The 21,538-nt window shown below is 42.4% G+C and overlaps 1 pseudogene; it reads right to left on the bottom strand.

The window, feature by feature from the left end:
- Positions 1-5,452: 5,452 nt before the first annotated feature.
- LOC138439512 (aldo-keto reductase family 1 member B10-like) overlaps positions 5,453-21,538 on the bottom strand; it is a 46,109-nt pseudogene continuing 30,023 nt past the window's right edge.

Here is a 21,538-nt window from a genome sequence, read left to right as displayed (position 1 = left end):
CCTCACTGGCTCCTGGCTCAATAAATGGTTCCTTTATAGAAAAGCCTCTGCACAACAAAGTTGAGTATGCTGTCTATTTGTTGCTCTCATGTTTGTGCTCAGTCGCTAAGTTGCATCCAACTCTTTGTGACCCCGTGGACTGTAGCCTGATGGGCTCCTCTGTCCATAGGATATTCCAGGCAAGAATACTGGAGTGGGTTGCCATTTCCTCCTCCAGGGATCTTTCCAACACAGGAACCGAACCTGCATCTCTTGCATTTACTGCATTGGTAGGCAGATTCTTTACCACTGAGCCACCTTGAAAAACCCCTATTTGTTGCTTAGCCCCTGGCTAATACAGCCTCCTACCTTCTAGTTTTCAGCAGTCTATGATGCAGTGACAGGTCTAGGGATCACAGTCATCTCTCTGAACCTGATATCAAGTAAGTACCTATGCAGATAAAGACATCACATTTCCCTCTGAGCACTCCCAACACTCAGAGGGAAACTTGATGTCAAAACTAAATTTAAAAAGAATAAAAACACAGAAGTGTTTGTCAGAAGCACACTGTGCCATTTGATCTAGAAGCTCATAAAAAAATGTTTGCATCTTCTAGGGTCAAGAATGGTATTTTCTGGGAACTGAAACAGAACTAGGGAAAATCTGATCATTTGTGGAACTATTGGTATATATATATCAGTTAGCTATGGTCCCCCCTATTCTGTGTAACAAACCACCCCAAAACTCAGTATCCTAAGATGATAATCATTTAATCTCACAAAACTGCAGGTCAGCTGGGCAGTGGCTCTTCATCTTCCTTAGATGAGTCACTAGTTAAGACATATTCTCACGGCAATGACAGAGTGCAAGAGGCAAGTCCAACCACTCAAGCAAGTGTGAAGCTCCTGTTTGTGTCACATCTGCCAAAGCAAGTCACATACCCAAGGCCAAGGTCAAGGAGTGAAAGGGAGAGTGCATAAATATTTTTGAAAATCCAGCACAGCAGGTAAACTACAGAAAACTCACTCAAAGGTAGGCTACAATTTGTTCAATAAAATGGAGGAGAATTTGGGTTTGTTTACCTCTTATGCATCAAAAGCGAACTAGAGTGACTTTTTAAAATAGCAGGCTAAATTTCTTGTCATCTTGAAAGTTTCTCTTTTCTTTTTAAAATTATTTATTTTTGGTTGGGCTGAACCTTTGTTGCTGCATGAGCTTTCTCTAGTTGCCGTGAGCAGGGGTTACTCTTCCTCGTGGTGTAAGAGCTTCTCATTGGGTTGGCTTCTCTCGTTATGGAGCACTGGCTCGAGGTGCTCAGGCTTCAGTAGCTGCCAGCATGTGGGGCCAGTAGTTGCAGTTTGCGGGTTTTAGTTACATGCGGAATCTTCCCAGACTAGGGATTGAACCTGTGTGTCCTGCATTAGTAGGCAGATCCTTAACCACTATACCACCAGGGAAGTTGTAGAAAGTTTCTTAATGCAGAGATGATATTGCCTTATAAACAGAGGCATTTGGAGTTTCCAGGTATTAATGTTACGGAGACTCAATATTATGTTATTGTTATGGAGATACCATGATCTGTTCATGACTAAACTGGGATTACCAGACTTGACACCTGTATCTAGCCTTGTCTATTTTTTTTTTCCTTGCAAGTTTCAAATATTAAAAGAATTACTCTCATTCTGAATCCTGGAATGAGAATCAGCACATCCTACTGAATATGCTTGCTAGTAATTCCACAATCTGGATATCCAAAAAAAAAAGGTCAAAGGGTCTAAAATGAATACTTCCTTATCTGCACAGGCTTTTCTTAATTAGTAGCTGACTTGTACTTTGAGATTTATTCAACTTGGAAGGAGTTAAAGTTGAAGATTCTAATAGCTCTCACCCGTTTAATATCTACTAATTTTTTTAGCCCAAGGAGGTCGGGAAGTACATCCCTTGCATAGGATTGAAGTGGAGCAAAAAGTCCTTAATTATCTTGGTCATCTTTGAGAAGGAAAGCATTGTTTAAAATGGTGAACTCAGCAAAGAAAAACCAGCTAGAAAATCAGCAAGAAATCTTCATTATTCTCCTAGCACAGTGTGTCAACCCAATGAGTGTTTATAAATGATGAGTTAATTTCAAAAGAAACATTAGCTTGGTATTCTAGCTATCAAGGGTCAGTACAGAAATTGACAGTAGAGAGAGATTAATATTTGCAGTCGTGACAAACCATGCAGATGAGATGATACTGGGACTGCATTTGAAGAATAAATCAGATTGAATAGATAAAGGAAAAGGAAAATGCACTAGGAAACAGAGTGAGTAGTTTGGGGTGAGGAATGAACAGGATATGTAGAGTAGTCTGTAGGGGATAGTGAGAAGACCATATTGATCAACACGGGGAAGTTGTCATGAATTAGGTGAGACAGAGATTGTACTACCAGGTTATGAGGGTCTTACTAGGCAAAGGCATTTCAATGTTATGCGGTGGATGTTTGAAACTGTTGGATTTCTTGGTGGGGAAATTATTTTAGTGCAAACATCTCTGGTATTTTCCTTGTGATTCTAGGACAGCTTTCGACTTGATGGTAAAGCCTGTGGTTGATGAAACAGGAGATGATTCATGTGTATTTTGACTTCTGTACAAATTTGTTTTGAGCCTGAATCATAGGAAGAGTCTGAAGCCTTTTCCCGTGATTTTTGTTGGCAGCAGCTGTATGTTCCCATGGGAACACACATACTTACCTGTCCAAACCCTCCTCTTTTATTTATGCCCTCAGCTTTGTTCACTTGGATGTTTTCATCTCTTCTATGGAGCATATTCCAGAGAAGGGAACGGAACCCCACTCCAGTACTCTTGCCAGGAAAATCCCATGGATGGAGGAACCTGGTAGGCTGCAGTCCATGGGGTCGCTGAGAGTTGGACACGACTCAGTGACTTCACTTTCACTTTTCACTTTCATGCATTGGAGAAGGAAATGACAACCCACTCCAGTGTTCTTGCATGGAGAATCCCAGGGACTGGGGAGCCTGGTGGGCTGCCGTCTATGGGGTCGCACAGAGTCGGACATGACTGAAGCGACTTAGCAGCAGCAGCAGCAGCATGGGGCATATTCACATAAAAGCTTAGAGCACAGCCTATTTTTCTTTCACAATTGAGGATTCACATCTTCAAATACATAAAACTCCAAACCAAATATGATGGAAGGAGGCATTTGGATGACTGTGGAGTGGTAATGTCATTTTGAACACCATCTTCGGTAAACATTTTAGCTTTCTGAAGTGATCAGATGAAGGAAAGATGACTCAGTGAGCTTCTTTGGTAGCTAATTCTGGAAAGCCTTTGCTAAATTCTAATCCAAAATAGAATCTCCCTTGCTTGTGAATGAAGCTTGCAATGCTGGGAGTAACACTGCCCTTTTCATCTCCTGGACAGAAGTTCTCCTCTGATCATAACAGCAAATCAGCAAACACTTACTGAACTTTTTACTCATAGAGGACACATTAATTTCTATGTCACTTTGTTCCTTTGCCAAATGCCAATGGCTTGAAATCCAAAATAGATGAGGTTAAATAAATAAGAGCAGTTGTATATTTTTGAGAAACTCTGAGTTTCGCTACTATAAATATTCTAAGCTATTGCTCTCCTTAGTTTACATTAAAAAAAAAAATCTACTGAGCTAGCTTCCAGACTAAGTGCTGATGATTCAGATATGAATAACACTTCCTCTGGAGTGTTTCAGGTAAGACAAATACATAACAAATAAGCCATAATAAAATTTAATAAGTCCTTTAACTGAAGTGTGCGAGTTCTGTGGTAACGGTGAAGAAAACCACTCTGTGGTTCCAGGGTGGCTGTCACAGAGCAGAAGCCATTTGGGCAAGTCTCAAAGGATGAGCAGGGGCTCCCTAAGTGGAGTAAGAGCACTTAAAGTGAGAACATAATGAGTAAAAACACCGGAATATCAAAGTGCAGTGCTGGCTGTTTTTTTTTTTTTTTTTTTTCATTCCGGAAGACACAGGTCAGAAATCCAGGGAGAGACAAGTGTCTGGGAGTTTGCCCTCCTCAAGGATGCTCTTCTCAGCTCAGACATTTCTGCAAGCAGAAATTTCAGGACTGCAGAATCAGGCTGATTAAATCATAGGGCAGGACTTCCTGGGGAACAAAATATTTGCAAACATTTTCATGGAGATGGGACAATGGACTCAAGATAACTACAGGTTTCCCAGACTATCAGGAAACACGATTTCTGGAAGAGGAGCCATATTCTTCTAGAAAGAATCTAAAGGAAATGCCCCAAGGCTTTAGGAACTTTGAGTGGTCCCAGCCTCCTTCTATAGTCCCTTGTGGTTTTCCTGACCACGAACTCTTCCCTTTATTAAACTGCGAGTTCACTCCCGTATTGGTTTCCTAGGGCTACAATAACAGGTTACCACAAATGTGGCTTAATACAAGAGAAATTTATTCTCTGGTAGTTAAGGAGACCTGAAGTCTGAGACAAGGGTGTGAACAGGAGTGATTCCTTATGAAAACTCTGGGGGAGAATCTGTTCTGTGCTGCTCCCCTAGTTTCTGGTAATTACCAGAAATCCCAGCACTGCAGCTTCTGCCTCCACCTTCAAAATGCCTTCTTCCCTATGTCTCTGTGTGTCTCTAAGCTCCTTCTCCCCTCTCTTTATCTGGATTCCTGTCATTAGCTTTGGGGCCCATCCTAAATCCAGGATGCTCTCATCCCAAGACTCTCAATTACATCTGCAGAGATCCTATTTTCAAGCAAGGCTGCATTCACAGTTTCCAAGAGTCAGAACCCGGACATACCTTTTGGGGGAACAGTATTCAATTCACTATGTCTCCCTCTTTTATAGCCCACATCTGATGTTCTCTGAGCACTTGTTTATGAGCTGTTAGACCCTGTGCAGAAACTGGGCACTGGGATGGAAAGACACAGTATGGTAACTCCCACTGGCAAGGAGTAAAACAAAGGTCCAGGTTATCCAGCTCTAGATTTCTAAGAGTTTTCTTATTAGAATCTTTGACCAGAAGCTCATCCAAGATGTGAACACTAACTGCAAAAGGTTCAGAGTAAAAATTTCTATTGGAAAAATGTGAGGCTACTTCAAACACACCTTTTTTTCTCTCCTTTTTTTCTTTTTAACACAATCTCTATGGTTGTCATATATTCAGCCTCTTGTGAATGAGAAAAGATTATTTACAACAGTTAAATGGCAGCTTGGGTTCTGATCCCTTAGCTAATCAGTAGCTACACAGTCCCCCAGAGCCAAGAGGCTCAGCAAGAAAGGTCAGTTCACAACTTGTATTGAGGGTAAAAGGGTTCGTTGATTGTTTCCTGCTAAATCCCTGATGAGTTTTTGCAGAGCAACACTTTCAAAATGGGTTGAGTAAAGCTACTTCTGCTTTGCTTCCCCACAAGTCACTTTTTTTTCTGTTGGCTAATAACGTAGTCCCAAGAATTTTGAAATTTAGGATGACTTTCCCAAGAAATTTTTATTTCTTAGCAAATTTAATGTCTTCTAGGAGCAAAATTACAGGTTTGGGATTGTAAATAAAGCCTACTCAAGCTTGGTCAAATCTAATTTCTCCTACTCCATGCCTACATGCAAGCAGCTGACCACGGCTGGAGAAAGACTGCCCCGTGCTGACTGCTCTGACTTTAAATTAGTGATCACTAAGCTCAAGTGGTCCTTTGGTGCTACCTGGCTATTTCTCTCCACATGTCTCATCTACTCCCAATCCTGAATGACTATTTCACACCTTCTTCCCTCTCTTCTTCTCAGTTCTCAAATAGCAATTGACTTCTTGTTTCTGTGAAAAATACTGCAATGCAGAAGAGAATTTCCACACACGCCTTCGCTATCCACACCCATGACCATACCCTCTGCCTTCTCTCTGTTACTCTAGAATGTGTGTTCCCAAGGAAGCTCCCTACAGCTGCACCCCAGTCTCACTCCCTCTCACTTACTGAGGGCATCATGTCTGTTGTTCTCCCTCTTAGCCCTGCATCATCAGCTTTTTTCCCTCTCGACTGGATGTCCCGTCAACACGCAAGCCTGCTGCAACACTTACCATCTTAAACACATACACCTCTATTTTGACCCCCAACCCCACTCTCCAGACACTGTTCAGTGTTTCTATACAAAACTGTTTGAAAAAGTTGTCTATACAGCTGTGTCCTCTCTTTTCTTTTGAACTCGCTTCTCTGTCCTGAACCACACCTCCAGAATTGATCCTGTCAGGGTCACCATGGCTTGAAAATTGCTGAATCCAATGGACAATCTCCAGTCTTCACTTTAGTCGGCCCTTCTACAGTATTTGACACAGTTACTTCTTCCTCCTGTTCAGTTCAGTTCAGTCACTCAGTCGTGTCCGACTCTTTGCGACCCCATGAATCGCAGCACGCCAGGTCTCCCTGTCCATCACCAACGCCCAAAGTTCACTCAGACTCAAGTCCATCGAGTCAGTGATGCCATCCAGCCATCTCATCCTCGCTCATCCTCTTCTCCTCCTGCCCCGAATCCCTCCCAGCATCAGAGTCTTTTCCAATGAGTCAACTCTTCGCATGAGGTGGCCAAAGTACTGGAGTTTCAGCTTTAGCATCAGTCCTTCCAAAGAAATCCCAGGGCTGATCTTCAGAATGGACTGGTTGGATCTCCTTGCAGTCCAAGGGACTCTCAAGAGTCTTCTCCAACACCACACTTCAAAAGCATCAATTCTTCGGTGCTCAGCCTTCTTCACAGTCCAACTCTCACATCCATACATGACCACAGGAAAAACCATAGCCTTGACTAGACAGACCTTTGTTGGCAAAGTAATGTCTCTGCTTTTCAACATGCTATCTGGGTTGGTCATAACTTTTCTTCCAAGGAGTAAGTGTCTTTTAATTTCATGGCTGCAGTCACCACCTGCAGTGATTTTGGAGCCCCCCCAAAATAAAGTCTGACATTGTTTCCACTGATTCCCCATCTATTTCCCATGAGGTGATAGGACCCATGATCTTCCCATGATCTTCGTTTTCTGAATGTTGAGCTTTAAGCCAACTTTTTCACTCTCCATTTTCACTTTCCTCAAGAGGCTTTTTAGTTCCTCTTCACTTTCTGCTATAAGGGTAGTGTCATTTGCATATCTGAGGTTATTGATATTTCTCCCGGCAATGGAGCACTTTAAAAAAATTTTTTATAACTTTTAATTTTATATTGGATTATACCCCATTAACAGAGCTGTGATAGTCTCAGGTGGACAGCAAAAGGACTCAGCCATACATATACATGTACCCATTCTTCCTTGAGGGCTTCCCTGATAGCTCAGTCGATAAAGAATCCACGTGCAACGCAGGAGACCCCGGTTTGATTCCTGGGTCAGGAAGATCAGCTGGAAAAGGGGTCAGCTACCCACTCCAGTATTCCTGGGCTTCCTTTGTGGCTCAGCTGGTAAAGAATCCACCTGCAATGCAGGAGACCTGGGTTCAACTCCTGGGAAGATCCCCTGGAGAAGGGATAGGCTACCCACTCTAGTATTCTGGCCTGGAGAATTCCGTGGACTGTATAGTCCATGGGGTCGCAAAAAACTCAGACAAGACTAAGTGACTTTCACATTCTCCCGCAAACTCCCCTCCCATCCAGGCTGCCACGTAACACTGAGCAGAACTCCCTGTAGTATACAGTAGGTCCTTGTTGGTTATCCATTTTAAATACAGCGGAGTGTACATGTCCATTCCAAACTCCCTAACCCTCCCTTCCCCGCTAACCCTCCCTTCCCCCAATCCTTCCACCCTGGGAAGCGTAAGTTGGCTCAGCACTTTTCAAACTTGCCTTCCAGGACTCCATTCTGTTTTTCACTGACCTCTCCTCAGTCTCCTTTGCTGCTTCCTCCTCGTCTTCCTGACCTCTCAATGGCAGAATGGTAGAGACACAGGACACCTCTTCTGTCTAACTTCACTCACTCTTGGAGTGATACCAGATCATTTCATGCTGTGGCTGCCCCACCAGTATTCCTTTAGGACTCACCTCTCCACATGGAAGGTTATTGCTGGGAACTTTTCTTCTGATTCTCCCAGGGTCGGGGGAGGGGGTCGGCGGCCCAGGGAGCGCGGATTCTCCGGTGAGGAAGCTGGGAGTGCTGCGGCGTTAATGCCCCCAGAGCAGTCCTCAGCCCAAGATGGACTCCGGTTTGGCAGGTAATTCTCGGGTAGCTTTCCAGCCCCTCAGGATCCCTGTTACGGAGTCCAGGCTCCCTCTGCTCACCACAGAACAGGCCAGTAAATTGTGAGGCAAGTTGTTGAGGCAAAGAACAATGACTTTAATCAGAAAGCTACCAGACAGAGAAGATGACAGAGTAGCGCCTCTAAAACACCATCTTCTCAGGCCTAATTCCAGCTCCTTTTATACAGAGGAATGGAAGGGGGCGGTGCCCACTGCGATCCCAACCAGTGGCTGAGTGGAGCTGCTTACTGTCACTCACTGACGGTTGTTCCCTGGGAGGAGGGACCCACTGCAATGCCGGCCAATGACTGAGCGGGACTGCCAATGGTCTCTCGCTAACAGCCGGGCACCTGCCCTGCCCCATTCCATTCCTTTGAAGCCTATCCTACCCTCTCTCCAAGAATCCCACGATGGGGCAAATTTCAGTTGCTGACAGAGATAACATATTTCATAATGCACCTTTTATTAACTCTCTTCCTTTCCCCATCTCACGTCTTTACTGATAATTCTTGGACTCTCCTCACAAATAAACGATTTGCACTCAAATTCTTGTCAGAGTCTGCTTGGGGCTTACCAGGTGGTGCTAGTTGTAAAGAACCCACCTGCCAATGCAGGAGATGTAAGAGACTTAGGTTCGATCCCTGGGTTGGGGAGATTCCCTGGAGAAGGAAATGGCAACCCACTCCAGTATTCTTGCCTAGAGAATTCTACGGACAGAGGAGCCTGGAAGTATAATCCATAGATTCACAAAGAGTCAGACGCGACTGAAGCGACTTAGCACGCACACTTCCAGGGAAACCCAAACTAAGACAAATACTAATTATATACCAGTGACTCTCATATTTATATCTCCAGTTCAAACATTTGTCAGATTCCAAAATCACTATATTCAGTAGCCTTCCCCCGTTGCTCCGTGTGGATGTCTAATATCCATTTCACACTTAATGTGTCTATAAGTGAGTTCCCGATTTCCCCTCCAAACCTGCACTGCTGAAGTTGAGGTCACTCCTTTCACGTGTAGGTACAACCCAACAACGTTGTCTGTTGGCTCCATCTTATGCTAAAATCCTACCTTTCCTCTACCTATTGAGCCCCCATTCAACCTGCCTTACCCTGTGTATTGAAATAATGTCCAAACTGTTTTCTCTCTTGGCCTCTTGCCCCATTAAGGTTTCTTTTGCTCAGTAGCCACAAGGATCCTCTTAAGCCAGAGTCAAATCATGTCATGCTGATAAAAACTTGCCAATGACTTCATCTCAGGGCAAAAACCAAAGTCCATCATATGGCATAGGAAGCCCTCTGTGGTCTGCTGCCTGTCTTTCCCTCTGATCTCATCTCCTGCCACTCTCCCACTCTTTCTGCTTTAGGGTCAGTGATTCCATGTGCCCCTATACATGCTCCTTCCTAGGACCTTGGCACTTTTTTCCCCTGAAATCTAGAACATTCTTATTCCGAATAACGTCATGGTTTGCTTCTTCTTTAAAGTCCCTTCTGAAATGTCACCTTATTTAGAAGGGCCTTCTTTGAAGGGTATGAGGTACATGTTATCTGATCATGCCCTTGCCCGACTCTGCTTTCTCCTGCATGCTGCTTTTCTCACACTCCAATATTAGCTGGCTTCTGGTTAGATTCAGTCAACTTAGGAGACCGGAGAGTTGGAAGAAGGAAAAGAGAAAGCGAAGTAGTGTCTGACTCTTTGCGATCCCACGGAATATACAGTCCATGGAATTCTCCTGGCCAAAATACTGGAGAGGGTAGCCTTTCCCTTCTCCAGGGGATCTTTCCAACCCTGGGATCAAACCCAGGTCTCCCACATTGTGGGGGGGTTCTTTACCAGTTAAGCCACAAGGGAAACCCAAGAATACTGGAGTGGGTAGCCTATCCCTTCTCCAGCGGAAAAGATAGGGAGGGATATTTTCTCCAGCCTCAGGCTGCATTTCCAGGCAGCAGCAAGTCTCTCTATGGCTCCTGTTCCCTTTGAACTGGCTTCCAGCTTCTTCCAGGTCTTCCAGCCTCTGGGATATGACAGCACAGAATCCCTGTGCCCCCATCATAGGATGGTAGTGGCTTCCAGCAGTTGCTGATTTCTGGGTTCCTGTGCTGTTACTTATTTGGCTTCTCAGACCTTCAATATCCGTATAACTAGCTCTTTTCATTAAACTTCTCTCTTTTAAAATACTCAGACATATTTCTGTTTTATTCATTGAATCATGACTGAAAATTTATCAGTTTCTGTTCCAAAAGGAAATGTGTAATTTGAAGAGATTTTAATAAACAGGATCTTTTACATAAGCGTTGGTTTGGTTTTAGAAAAACAATAATGGATGTACAGTAACTCCTGGCTAGTCACAGAATCTACAAAAAAATCCACACACACACACAAACTACCAAATCTAATAAATGAAGCAAAGTTGCAAGGTACAAGATCAACACTAAAAAATTAGTTGTGTTTCTATACACCAGCAATGAACAATTTGTTTAAAAAATTTAAAAAACAATTTCACTTACTACAGCATCCAAAAGAATAAAGTCCCTAGGAATAAATTTAACCAGAGAAATTAAAATTTTGCACACCAAAAACTATAAAACATTGTTGAAAAAAATAAAGAATACTTAAATAAGCGAAAAGACATGTTCTGTGTTCATTGATAAATGACAATATTAGGATGGCAAAATTACCCAAAGCAATCTACAGAGTCAATGCAATCTCTATAAAAATTTTAGAGATGACTTTCACAAAAATGGAAAATCTAATTCTCAAATTAAATGGAATTTAAGGGGTCCCCAATAGCCAAAGTAATATTGAAAGAGAAGGATAGAGCTGGAGGACACACATTTCCCAATTCCAAGACTTTTATAAAGCTCCAGTAATCAAATCTGTATTATTAGGATATATAGACAGATAGACCAATGTAATAGAATTTAGAATCCTTAATAAAACCCTTATATCTATGGCCAATCAATTTTAGACAAAGGTACAAAGATAATTCAGTGGGGAAATCTTTTCAACAAGTGATAGGGAAGTAATTTGATATTCACATGCAGAAAGATCAAAATTGGACCATATACATAACACCATATAAAAAATTCACTAAAAATGTATCAACAACCTAAGTATAAGAGTTAAATCCATTAAACTATTAGAAGAAAACATGGGTATAAACCTTCATGAACTTAGATTTGGCTAGGGACTGATGTAGGACATCAAAGGCACAAGTAATAAAAGAAAAATATAGATAAATTGGACCTCATAGAATTAAAAAAAACCTTTGTGCATCAAGGAACATTATTGAGAAGTGAATGAGCAATATATTTATAATTTATGTTGCTACTGATACAACATGATTTATTTGGGATAATTTATTTGCTAATGATACAAATAATAAAAATCTAATATCCAGAATATACAAAGAATCTTTACAACTCAATACCAAAAAGACAACCTAATTTAAAAATAGGTTAAGGACTTGAGTAGACATTTCTCCAAAGAAGATATACAAATGGACAACAAGTAAATGAAAATAAGCTCAGTATCATTAGTCATTCAGTTCTGTTCAGTCGCTCAGTTGTGTCCGACTCTTTGCAATCCCATGAATTGCAGCACGCCTGTCCATCACCAACTCCTGGAGTTCACTCAGACTCACGTCCGTCCGTTGAGCTGGTGATGCCATCCAGCCATCTCATCCTCTGTCGTCCCCTTCTCCTCCTGCCCCCAATCCCTCCCAGCATCAGAGTCTTTTCCAGTGAGTCAACTCTTCACATGAGGTGGCCAAAGTACTGGAGTTTCAGTTTTAGCATCAGTCCTTCCAAAGAACGCTCAGGACTGATCTCCTTCAGAATGGACTGGTTGGATCTCCTTGCAGTCCAAGGGACTCTCAAGAGTCTTCTCCAACATCACAGTTCAAAAGCATCAGTTCTTCAGCGCTCAGTTTTCTTCACAGTCCAACTCTCACATCCATACATGACCTCTGGAAAAACCATAGCCTCAGCTAGACAGACCTTTGTTGGCAAAGTAATGTCTCTGCTTTTCAACATGCTGTCTAGGTTGGTCATAACTTTCCTTCCAAGGAGTAAGCACCTTTTAATTTCATGGCTACAATCACCATCTGCAGTGATTTTGGAGCCCCCAAAAATAAAGTCTGACACTGTCTCTACTGTTTCCCCATCTATTTCCCATGAAGTGATGGGACCAGATGCCATGATCTTCGTTTTCTGAATGTTGAGCTTTAAGCCAACTTTTTCACTCTCCTCTTTCACTTTCCTCAAGAGGCTTTTTAGTTCCTCTTCACTTTCTGCTATGACAGTAGTGTCATCTGCATATCTGAGGTTATTGGTATTTCTCCCAGCAATCTTGATTCCAGCTTGTACTTCTTCCAGCCCAGTGTTTCTCATAATGTACTCTGCATATAAGTTAAATAAGCAGGGTGACAATATACAGCCTTGACATACTCCTTTTCCGATTTGGAACCAGTCTATTGTTCCATGTCCAGTTCTAACTGTTGCTTCCTGATCTACATATAGGTGTCTCAAGAGGCAGGTCAGGTGGTCTGGTATCCCCATTTCTTTCAGAATTTTCCAGTTTATTGTGATCCACATAGTCAAAGGATTTGGCATAGTCAATAAAGCAGAAATAGGTGTTTTTCTGGAACTCTCTTGCTTTTTCCATAATCCAGTGGATGTTGGCAATTTGATCTCTGGTTCCTCTGCCTTTTCTAAAACCAGCTTGAACATCTGGAAGTTCACGGTTCACATATTGCTGAAGCCGGGCTTGGAGAATTTTGAGCATTACTTTACTAGCATGTGAGATGAATTCACTTGTGTGGTAGTTTGAGCATTCTTTGGCATTGTCTTTCTTTGGGATTGGAATGAGAGAAGTGCAAATCAAAACTGCAATGAGATACCACTTCACACCCCCTAGGATGGCTATAACTTTTAAAATATTGATAATCAATGTTGGCAAAGATGTAGAGAAATTGAAACCCTCTTACCATGCTGGTGGGAACGTGAAATGGTGCAGCCACTGTGGAAAACATTTTGGTGCTTTCTCAAAAAACCGAACATAGAATTACCACATGAAGCTGCAATTCCACTGCTAGGGATATACCCAAACAATCAAACGTACTCAGATCCATGTGCATACATGTTCATAGCAGCACCATTCACAAAAGGTAGGACAGTCTGGTTTCCATCAGTGAATGACAAATTGTGGATAAAAAAAATTGTGTCATATTCATATAATGGATTAATATTCAGCCATAAAAACAATGAAGTTGATACATGTTACAACATGAATGTACCTCAAAAACACTATGCTAAGTAAAAGAAGCCAAACACAAAGGGACACATTATGTGATTCCATTTATATGAAATATCCAGGACAGGTACATCCACAGTGACAAAAGGCAGATTGGTGGTTGCCCAAGCCTGGTAGGAGAGGGCATTGGGAGAAACTGCTTAGTGGGTTGGAGTTTCCTTTTGAGGTGAGGAAAATGTTCTGGAACTAGAGAGAGGTGATGACTGTACTGCAGCATGAATGTATTAAATGCCGCTGAATTATTCTCCTGGAAGAGGAAAGTTTATGTTTGTTAATGTAAGACAGGAAGCAGGTTGGATGAGGGATAATATAGGGGTAGGAGAAAAAAAAGGTCATTATGGGATTATGTAAAATCATCTGTGTGAAGTTTTTGAAAATTATGAAACACTATAGAATTTTTTAAAATAACTTAATAAAAATAAATAAATGAAATATATAAGTACTGGACTGTAATAAGAAATCATATGTTCTAGGGATTCAGCATATTCTCCTGAGAAAAAAAGTTTTTGAGTCTAACATGTTGTAAATTTAACAGAGACTAACACTGGTAAGTTATATGACTTGTGGCTCGTTTATGTTAAGAAAACTAGAGTGTATGTCTTGGCTATGGTGTTTTATTTTAACTATACTCTGCTGCTAGAGTTTGATGTTTTGGGCTTTGGTCTGATGACTGTATGACAATGCATTGCATTTATTTGTTCACTTACTGAAGAATTTTATATTGCAATAGGCTAGAATGGAGAAAATTAATCTAGCAAGAAGGAACTTAACAGACGTGAGAAGTCCTTTCCTCAGATCTAGAACAACAAACAGCCATCCAAGATCTGGCGTGGGGGAAAATAATTTCATAGTATCACATGGGGAAAAATAAGGCTCTGGGGTTTCCGTTGGCTAGGAGCTGAATATGAGTCAACAGCAAGTTGTGGCTTCTTAACCAAACAAAACATAGCAAAACAAAACCCTAAAGACATCTTAGCTTGGGAAAACAGAATTGTAGTACCTGGGCCAAGGTGAAGAAACTGTTTTGTTTCTCCTTCACTAATCAACCCATACCTGGGGACCTGAGTGCTGCCCCAGGCATTGCACCAGAGGGGGACAGCGTCAAGCCACAGGTGTCCAGAGGAAAGGGATGGGAAAGTGCAAGGCTGAACCATCCACTTCAAGTGCACCTGCAATAATGGGGAATATACTGTGGGGTATATCTGTGCTGGACAAGGAGATTCAACGAGGGAGTTTAGAAGAGATACATTACTTACTCTGTTCCACCTCCTTCTATAGAAAAATGACCAAATAGGAACTTACTATCGAGTGTCTCCTCTGGGCCAGTGAGTGATAACCACTTTACATGTGCTGCCACGTTACTTCCCTGCACCAGCTCTCTGGGCTTCCCAGGTGGCCCAGGTAGTAAAGAATCTGCCTGCAATGCAGGAGACCCAGGGTTTGATCCCTGGGTTGGGAAGATCCCCTGGAGAAGGGAATGGCTATGCACTCTAGTATTCTTGCCTAGAGAATCCCATGGACAGAGGAGCCTGAGGGGCTACAATCTGTGGGATTGCAAAGAGTTGGACAGAACTGACTAATACTTTCATTTTCACCAACTCTCTGAGACAGTTATTGATGTCTTAGCAGCATTCTAATAACTTGCTTCCATTTGAAAATCAGGCATATGCTTGCTAATGTAAGCATAGTCTTTTGATACTGGGCTCCAGTATTCAACTTGAAGGTTAAGCAGTCAACTTCAGAAGAAGGCCCTTTGCTCCCAGGGTCCGACACAGTGGTGTATCATTTACTTTCTGTACTCAGACCAGGAGCAGACTGTGTCAGGGCAGTAAGTGGACATCAAGGAACAAAGGGTTTATCAGAAGCTGCCAAAGCTAGAAACAGTGCTTGAGTAAGAGGCACCTGTCTGTTTCCACTTCTGCTATTGCTGGCTGGTAGTCAGAGTAAGATCTTTAAGGTTCTCTTTGTTTGCCAAGTCGATCCCTCCAAGTGTATGATACAGCTAGTCACCCTACCCTTCACCGTCTTCTTCAGCAATTACCTGTTCATTGGTTCCTTAGCAGAGTCTTACTCCCACTTGCTTTATCTTAGGATTCAGCTTATAAATAAGAGCTTGAAGATCATATTCAGGAAATTATTTGAAAAATACTGATAAAAGTATGTGAATTTCAGTCAACCACTCCTATGCTTCTATGTGAAATATAAGACTCGTGAGAGTTCCTTGGACTGCAAGGAGATCCAACCAGTCCATCCTAAAGGAGATCAGTCCTGGGTGTTCATTGGAAGGACTGATGTTAAAGCTGAAACTCCAATACTTTGTCTACCTCATGGGAAGAGCTGACTCATTGGAAAAGACTCTGATGCTGGGGGGAATTGAGGGCAGGAGGAGAACGGGATGACAGAGGATGAGATGGTTGGATGGCATCACCAACTTGATGGACATGGGTTTGGGTAGACTCCAGGAGTTGGTGATGGACAGGGAGGCCTGGCGTGCTGCGGTTCATGGGGTCACAAAGAGTCGGACATGACTGAGCGACTGAACTGAACTGAACTGAACTGAACTGAACCTGCTGTCCAGGGCTTTTTTTTTTTTAATTCCCCCTTCCCCCACACACCACCTACGGTAACTACAAAATTGATCTCTTCTTTCTGTGAGTTATTTTTAAATTAGATGCCACATAAAGTGAGATCATACAGTATTTGTCATTCTCCATTTTACTTAGTATAATGCAAGGCATTTCTGAGTGCGGTGTGCCTAATTCAGGCAATGAACACGTAACAACATCACAGATGCCTTCCCACCCTAGGAGGACATGCATAAAACTGTGAAGTACCAGGAATGGGGAGATTTTCACAATGGCCATGTGTTGAAGGTTGAAAAGTTGAGAGTTGGACTATAAAGAAAGCTGAGCACCGAAGAATTGATGCTTTTGAACTGTGGTGTCAAAGAAGACTCCTGAGAGTCCCTTGGATTGCGAGGAGGTCAAACCAGTCCATCCTAAAGGAAGTCAGTCCTGTATGTTCATTGGAGGGACTAATGCTGAAGTTGAAGCTCCAATATTTTGGCCACCTGATGCAAAGAACTGACTCATTGGAAAAGACCTTGATGCTGGGAAAGATGGAAGGCAGGAGGAGAAAGGGACGACAGAAGATGAGATGGTTGGATGGCATCATTGACTCGATGGACATGAGTTTGAGCAAGTTCTGGGAGTTGATGATGGATAGGGAAGCCTGGCGTGCTACAGTCCATGGGGTTGCAAAAGAGTCAGACACAATTGAGCCACTGAACTGAACTGCAGTAGATGAATATAGTACTAAAATATGGACTCTATCACAGGAACAATCACTCCAAGTGGGGAATGTGAATGGTGTTTGCAAAAACCTGGCCCTGGATTCCCTGACTCTCAACTTTGTCTTTCTTCAGGACATTTTTAGCTGTACACAACTACGGCCACTCCTTTGTACTGATCCTCACTTAATTGTTGTTGCTTTTCAGTTGCTAAGTGGGGTCTGACTCTTTTTGATCCCTTGGACTGCAGCACCCCAGATTTCCCTGTTCGTCCCTATCTCTGGAGTTTGCTTAAACTCATGTCCATTGAGCTAGTGATGCTATCTAACCATCTCATCCGCTGACGCCCTCTTTTCCCCTTGCCTTCAATCTTTTCTAGCATCAGTGTCTTTTCAATGATTCAGCTGTTCACATCAGGTGGCCCAAGTATTGAAGCTTCAGCTTCAGCATCAGTCCTTCCAATAAAGAGTCAGGGTTAATTTCCTTTAGGATTGACTGGATTGATCTCCTTACAATTCAAAGGACTCTCAAGAGTCTTCCCCAGCACCACAATTCAAAAGCATCAATTCTTCAGCACTCAGCCTTCTTTATGGTCCAATTCTCATATCCATACAAGACTCCTGGAAAAATCATAGCTTTGACTAGATGGACGTTTGTTAGCAAAGTGATATTTCTGCTTTTTAATGTGCTGTCTGGGTTTGCCATAGCTTTGCTTCCAAGGAGCAAGTGCCTTTTAATTTCTTGGCTGCAGTCACCATCTGCAGTGATTTTCGTGCCCAAGAAAATAGTCTGTCACTCCTTCCACTTTTCCCCCTTCTGTTTGCCATGAAGTTATGGGCCTGGAGGCCACGATCTTCATTTTTTGAATGCTGAGTTTTAAACCAATTATTTCACTCTCTTCTTTCACCTTCACCTAAAGCCTTTTTAGTTCCTCTTCACTTTCTGCCACTAGAGTAGTATCATCTGCATATCTGAGTTTGTTGATATTTCTTCTGGAAATCTTGATTCCAGATTGTGATTATCCAGTCCAGCATTTTTTATGATGTACTGTGAATATAATTTAAATAAATAGGGTGAAAATATACAGCCTTGATATACTCCTTTCCCAGTTTGGAACCAGTCTGTTGTTCCACGTCCAGTTCTGTTGCTTCTTGACCCGCGTACAGATTTCCAAAGGAGCCAGGTCAGGTGGTCTGGTATTCTCATCTCTTTAAGAATTTTCCACAGTTTGTTGCGATCCACACAGCCAAAGACTTTGGCCTTTAGTCAGTGAAGCAGAAGTAGATGTTTTTCTGGAACTCCCTTGTGTTCTCTATGATCGAAAAAATGTTGATAATTTGATCTCTGGTTCCTCTGCCTTTTCTAAACCCAGCTTGTACATCTGGAAGTTCTCAGTTCATGTACTGCTGAAGCCTAACTTGAAGGATTTTGAGTATAACCTTGCTAACATGTGAAATGAGTCCAATTGTGTGGTAGTTGAAATATTCTATTCCAATATTTCCAATAAAGAAATATTTTCTATTTCTTTGCATTGTTCATTTAAGAAGGCCTTCTTATCTCTCCTTGCTATTCCCTGGAACTCTGCATTCCGTTGGGTATATCTTTCCCTTTCTTTTGCTTTTTGCTTCTCTTCTTTCCTCAGATATTGCAAAGTCTCCTCAGCAACCACTTTGCCTTCTTGCATTTCTTTTTCTTGGGAATGATTTTGGTCACTGACTCCTGTACAATGTTACAAACCTCTGTCCATAGTTCTTCAGGCATTCTGTTTATCAGATCTAATCCCTTAAATCATCGCCTCCACTGCATAATCATAGGGATGTGATTTAGGTCATACCTGAATGACCTATTGGTTTTGTCTACTTTCTTCAATTTAAGCCTGAAGTTTGCAATAAGGAGCTGATGATCTGAGTGACAGTCAACTTCAGGTCTTTCTTTTTCTGACTGTATATAGCTTCTCCATCTTTGACTGCAAAGAGTACAATCAATCTGATTTTAGTATTGACCATTTGGTGATAGATGGGGAAACAGTGGAAACAATGGCTGACTTTATTTTTCTGGGCTCCAAAATCACTGCAGATGGTGATTGCAGCCATGAAATTAAAAGACGCTTACTCCTTGGAAGGAAAGTTATGACCAACCTAGACAGCATATTAAAAAGCAGACACATTACTTTCTCAACAAAGGTCTGTCTAGTCAAGGCTATGGTTTTTCCAGTGGTCATGTATGGATGTGAGAGTTGGACTATAAAGAAAGCTGAGTGCCAAAGAATTGATGCTTTTGAACTGTGGTGTTGGAGAAGACTCTTGAGAGTCCCTTGGACTGCAAGGAGATCCAACTAGTCCATCCTAAAGGAGATCAGTCCTGGGTGTTCATTGGAAGGACTGATGCTAAGCTGAAACTCCAATACTTTGGCCACCTGATGCAAAGAGCTGACTCATTTGATAAGACCCTGATGCTGGAAAAGATTGAGGGCAGGAGGAGAAGGGGGCAACAGAGGATGAGATGGTTGGATGGCATCACTGACACAATGACATGGGTTTGGGTGGACTCCGGGAGTTGGTGATAGACTGGGAGGCCTGGCGTGCTGTGATTCACGGGGTCGCAAAGAGTCGGACATGACTGAGCAACTGAACTGAACTGACCTGAAATGATTTGGTGATATCCATATGTAGAGTTCTTGTGTTGTTGGAAAATGGTGTTTGCTATGAACAGTGTGTTCTCTTGACAAAACTGTTAGCTTTTGCCATGCCTGCTTCATTTTGTACTCCAAGGTCAAACTTCCCTGTTACTCCAGGTATCTCTTGACTTCCTACTTTTGCATTCCAATCCACTATGATGAAAAGGACATCTTTCTTTGGTGTTAGTTCTAGAATATCTTGTAAGTCATCACAGAGCTGTTCAACTTCAGTTTCTTCAGCATTAGTGTTTGGGGCAAAAAACGGTGAATTACTGTGATGTTGAATGCTTTGCCTGGGAAATGAACCAGATCATTCTGTCATTTTTGTGTACTACATTTCAGACTCTTCTGTTGACCATGAGGGCTACTCCATTTCTTCTAAGGGATTCTTGCCCACTGTAGTATACATAACGATCATCTGAATTAAATTTCCCTATTCCCATCCACATTAGTTCACTGATTCCTAAGATGTTGATGTTCTTGCCATCTCCTGCTTGACCATGTCCAGTTTACTTTGAATTATGGACCTAACATTCCAGGTTCCTTTGCAATATTGTGTTTTATAGCACCAGACTTTACTTTCACCACCAGACACAATCACAACTCATCTTTTTTTCTGCTTTGGACCTGCCACTTCTTTCTTTCTGAAGCTATTACTAATTGCCTTCCACTATTCCCCAGTAGCATACTGGACACCTTCCGACCTGGGGAACTCTTCTTCTGTAGTCATGTCTTTTTGCCTTTTTATACTGTCCATGGAGTTCTCAATGCAAGAATGCTGGCGTGGTTTGCCATTCCCTCCTTCAGTGAACCATGTTTTGTTCAGAACTCTCCACTATGACCCATTGATCTTGGGTGGTCTTTCATGGCATGGCTCATAGCTTCATTGAGTTATGCAAGCCCCTTCACCAGAACAAGGCTCTGATCCATGAAGGGGACCTCATTTAATAGTCAAAATTTCAAACTCTGAAATTCTCTTAAACCACAAACTCTTATTCTTCTGTCTTTCTTATACCTACTAATATTTTCCTTACCCTCATCATGAACTCCAGACCTCTTGAATGCTCATACCCAAGTATTCAGCTCTGTCTTGGTTTTTCACTTGGCCTCTTTCCTAGCTTGGATCCCATGGACATCTGAAGTGACCAATGACCACCAGGTGGCAGTAGAGTCCCAACTGTTCACCAAATTGGACACCAAGTAGGGTATGGTGAGTGAGTGAAGTCGCTCAGTCATGTCCAACTCTTTGCAACCCTGTGGACTGTAGCCCACCAAGCTCCTCTGTCCATGAGATTCTCCAGGCAAGAGTGCTGGAGTGGGTTGCCATTTCCTTCTCCAGGGGATCTTCCCAACCCAGGGATCGAACCCAGGTCTCCCGCATTTCGGGCAGACGCTTTAACCTCTGAGCTACCAGGAAAGCCCAGGGTATGGTAACTGTTACTTATAATAGGACCCTCAAGTTTGATGGGGCAATGGAATAGATCATACCAAAAGTCAGTCAGCGGGGGACAAGAAGAACTTGAGCTTCATATAACTAAACCAGAGAAGTGGCCAGACCTGAGCTATGATGGATATGGCAGGGTTCTTCTCCCAGGTTCATTGTTTGTAATCATTTCATACCTGTACACATGGGTAGTCTCCTCCTGCTTTGAAACATCCCCTGCCTGATGGCTCTGAAGCTGCTTCTAGTTAAGAGTTAGTTACTTAATGCCAACAAGCCTCCGGAATTCTTTGTACTCAACTGCCTTTCCAATACCCATTGCTAGGTGGAATCAACCCTCTTGTCTCTCTCCTTTTGGACAGCCAAGGTGCTCCTGCAGAAAGTTACAAAAGTCTACACATTGAATCAACACTAAATCCATGATATATAACTTCAGTGGCAACCTCAAGCCTGCTCAAGTTTGCTTCTTTCATCCTTTGTTAACTGCTTGGGGCATTGCTCATAGGAGAAATTGCAAGCCTTTGCCACTCCTGGAAATCCTGTTCTGCATTTCAGCTCCTCCACCACAGCAGGTGATCTCACATCCTCCCTTGTCCGGAGAACTGGGACCATCCATGCCATCCTCTTGTGCAGGC

The sequence above is a fragment of the Ovis canadensis genome, chromosome 4 (assembly GCF_042477335.2).
Source record: "Ovis canadensis isolate MfBH-ARS-UI-01 breed Bighorn chromosome 4, ARS-UI_OviCan_v2, whole genome shotgun sequence".
In the NCBI taxonomy this organism is placed as follows: domain Eukaryota; kingdom Metazoa; phylum Chordata; class Mammalia; order Artiodactyla; family Bovidae; genus Ovis; species Ovis canadensis.
Note: the sequence above shows the minus strand (reverse complement) of the source record. Positions and strands in the feature narration are given on the sequence as shown.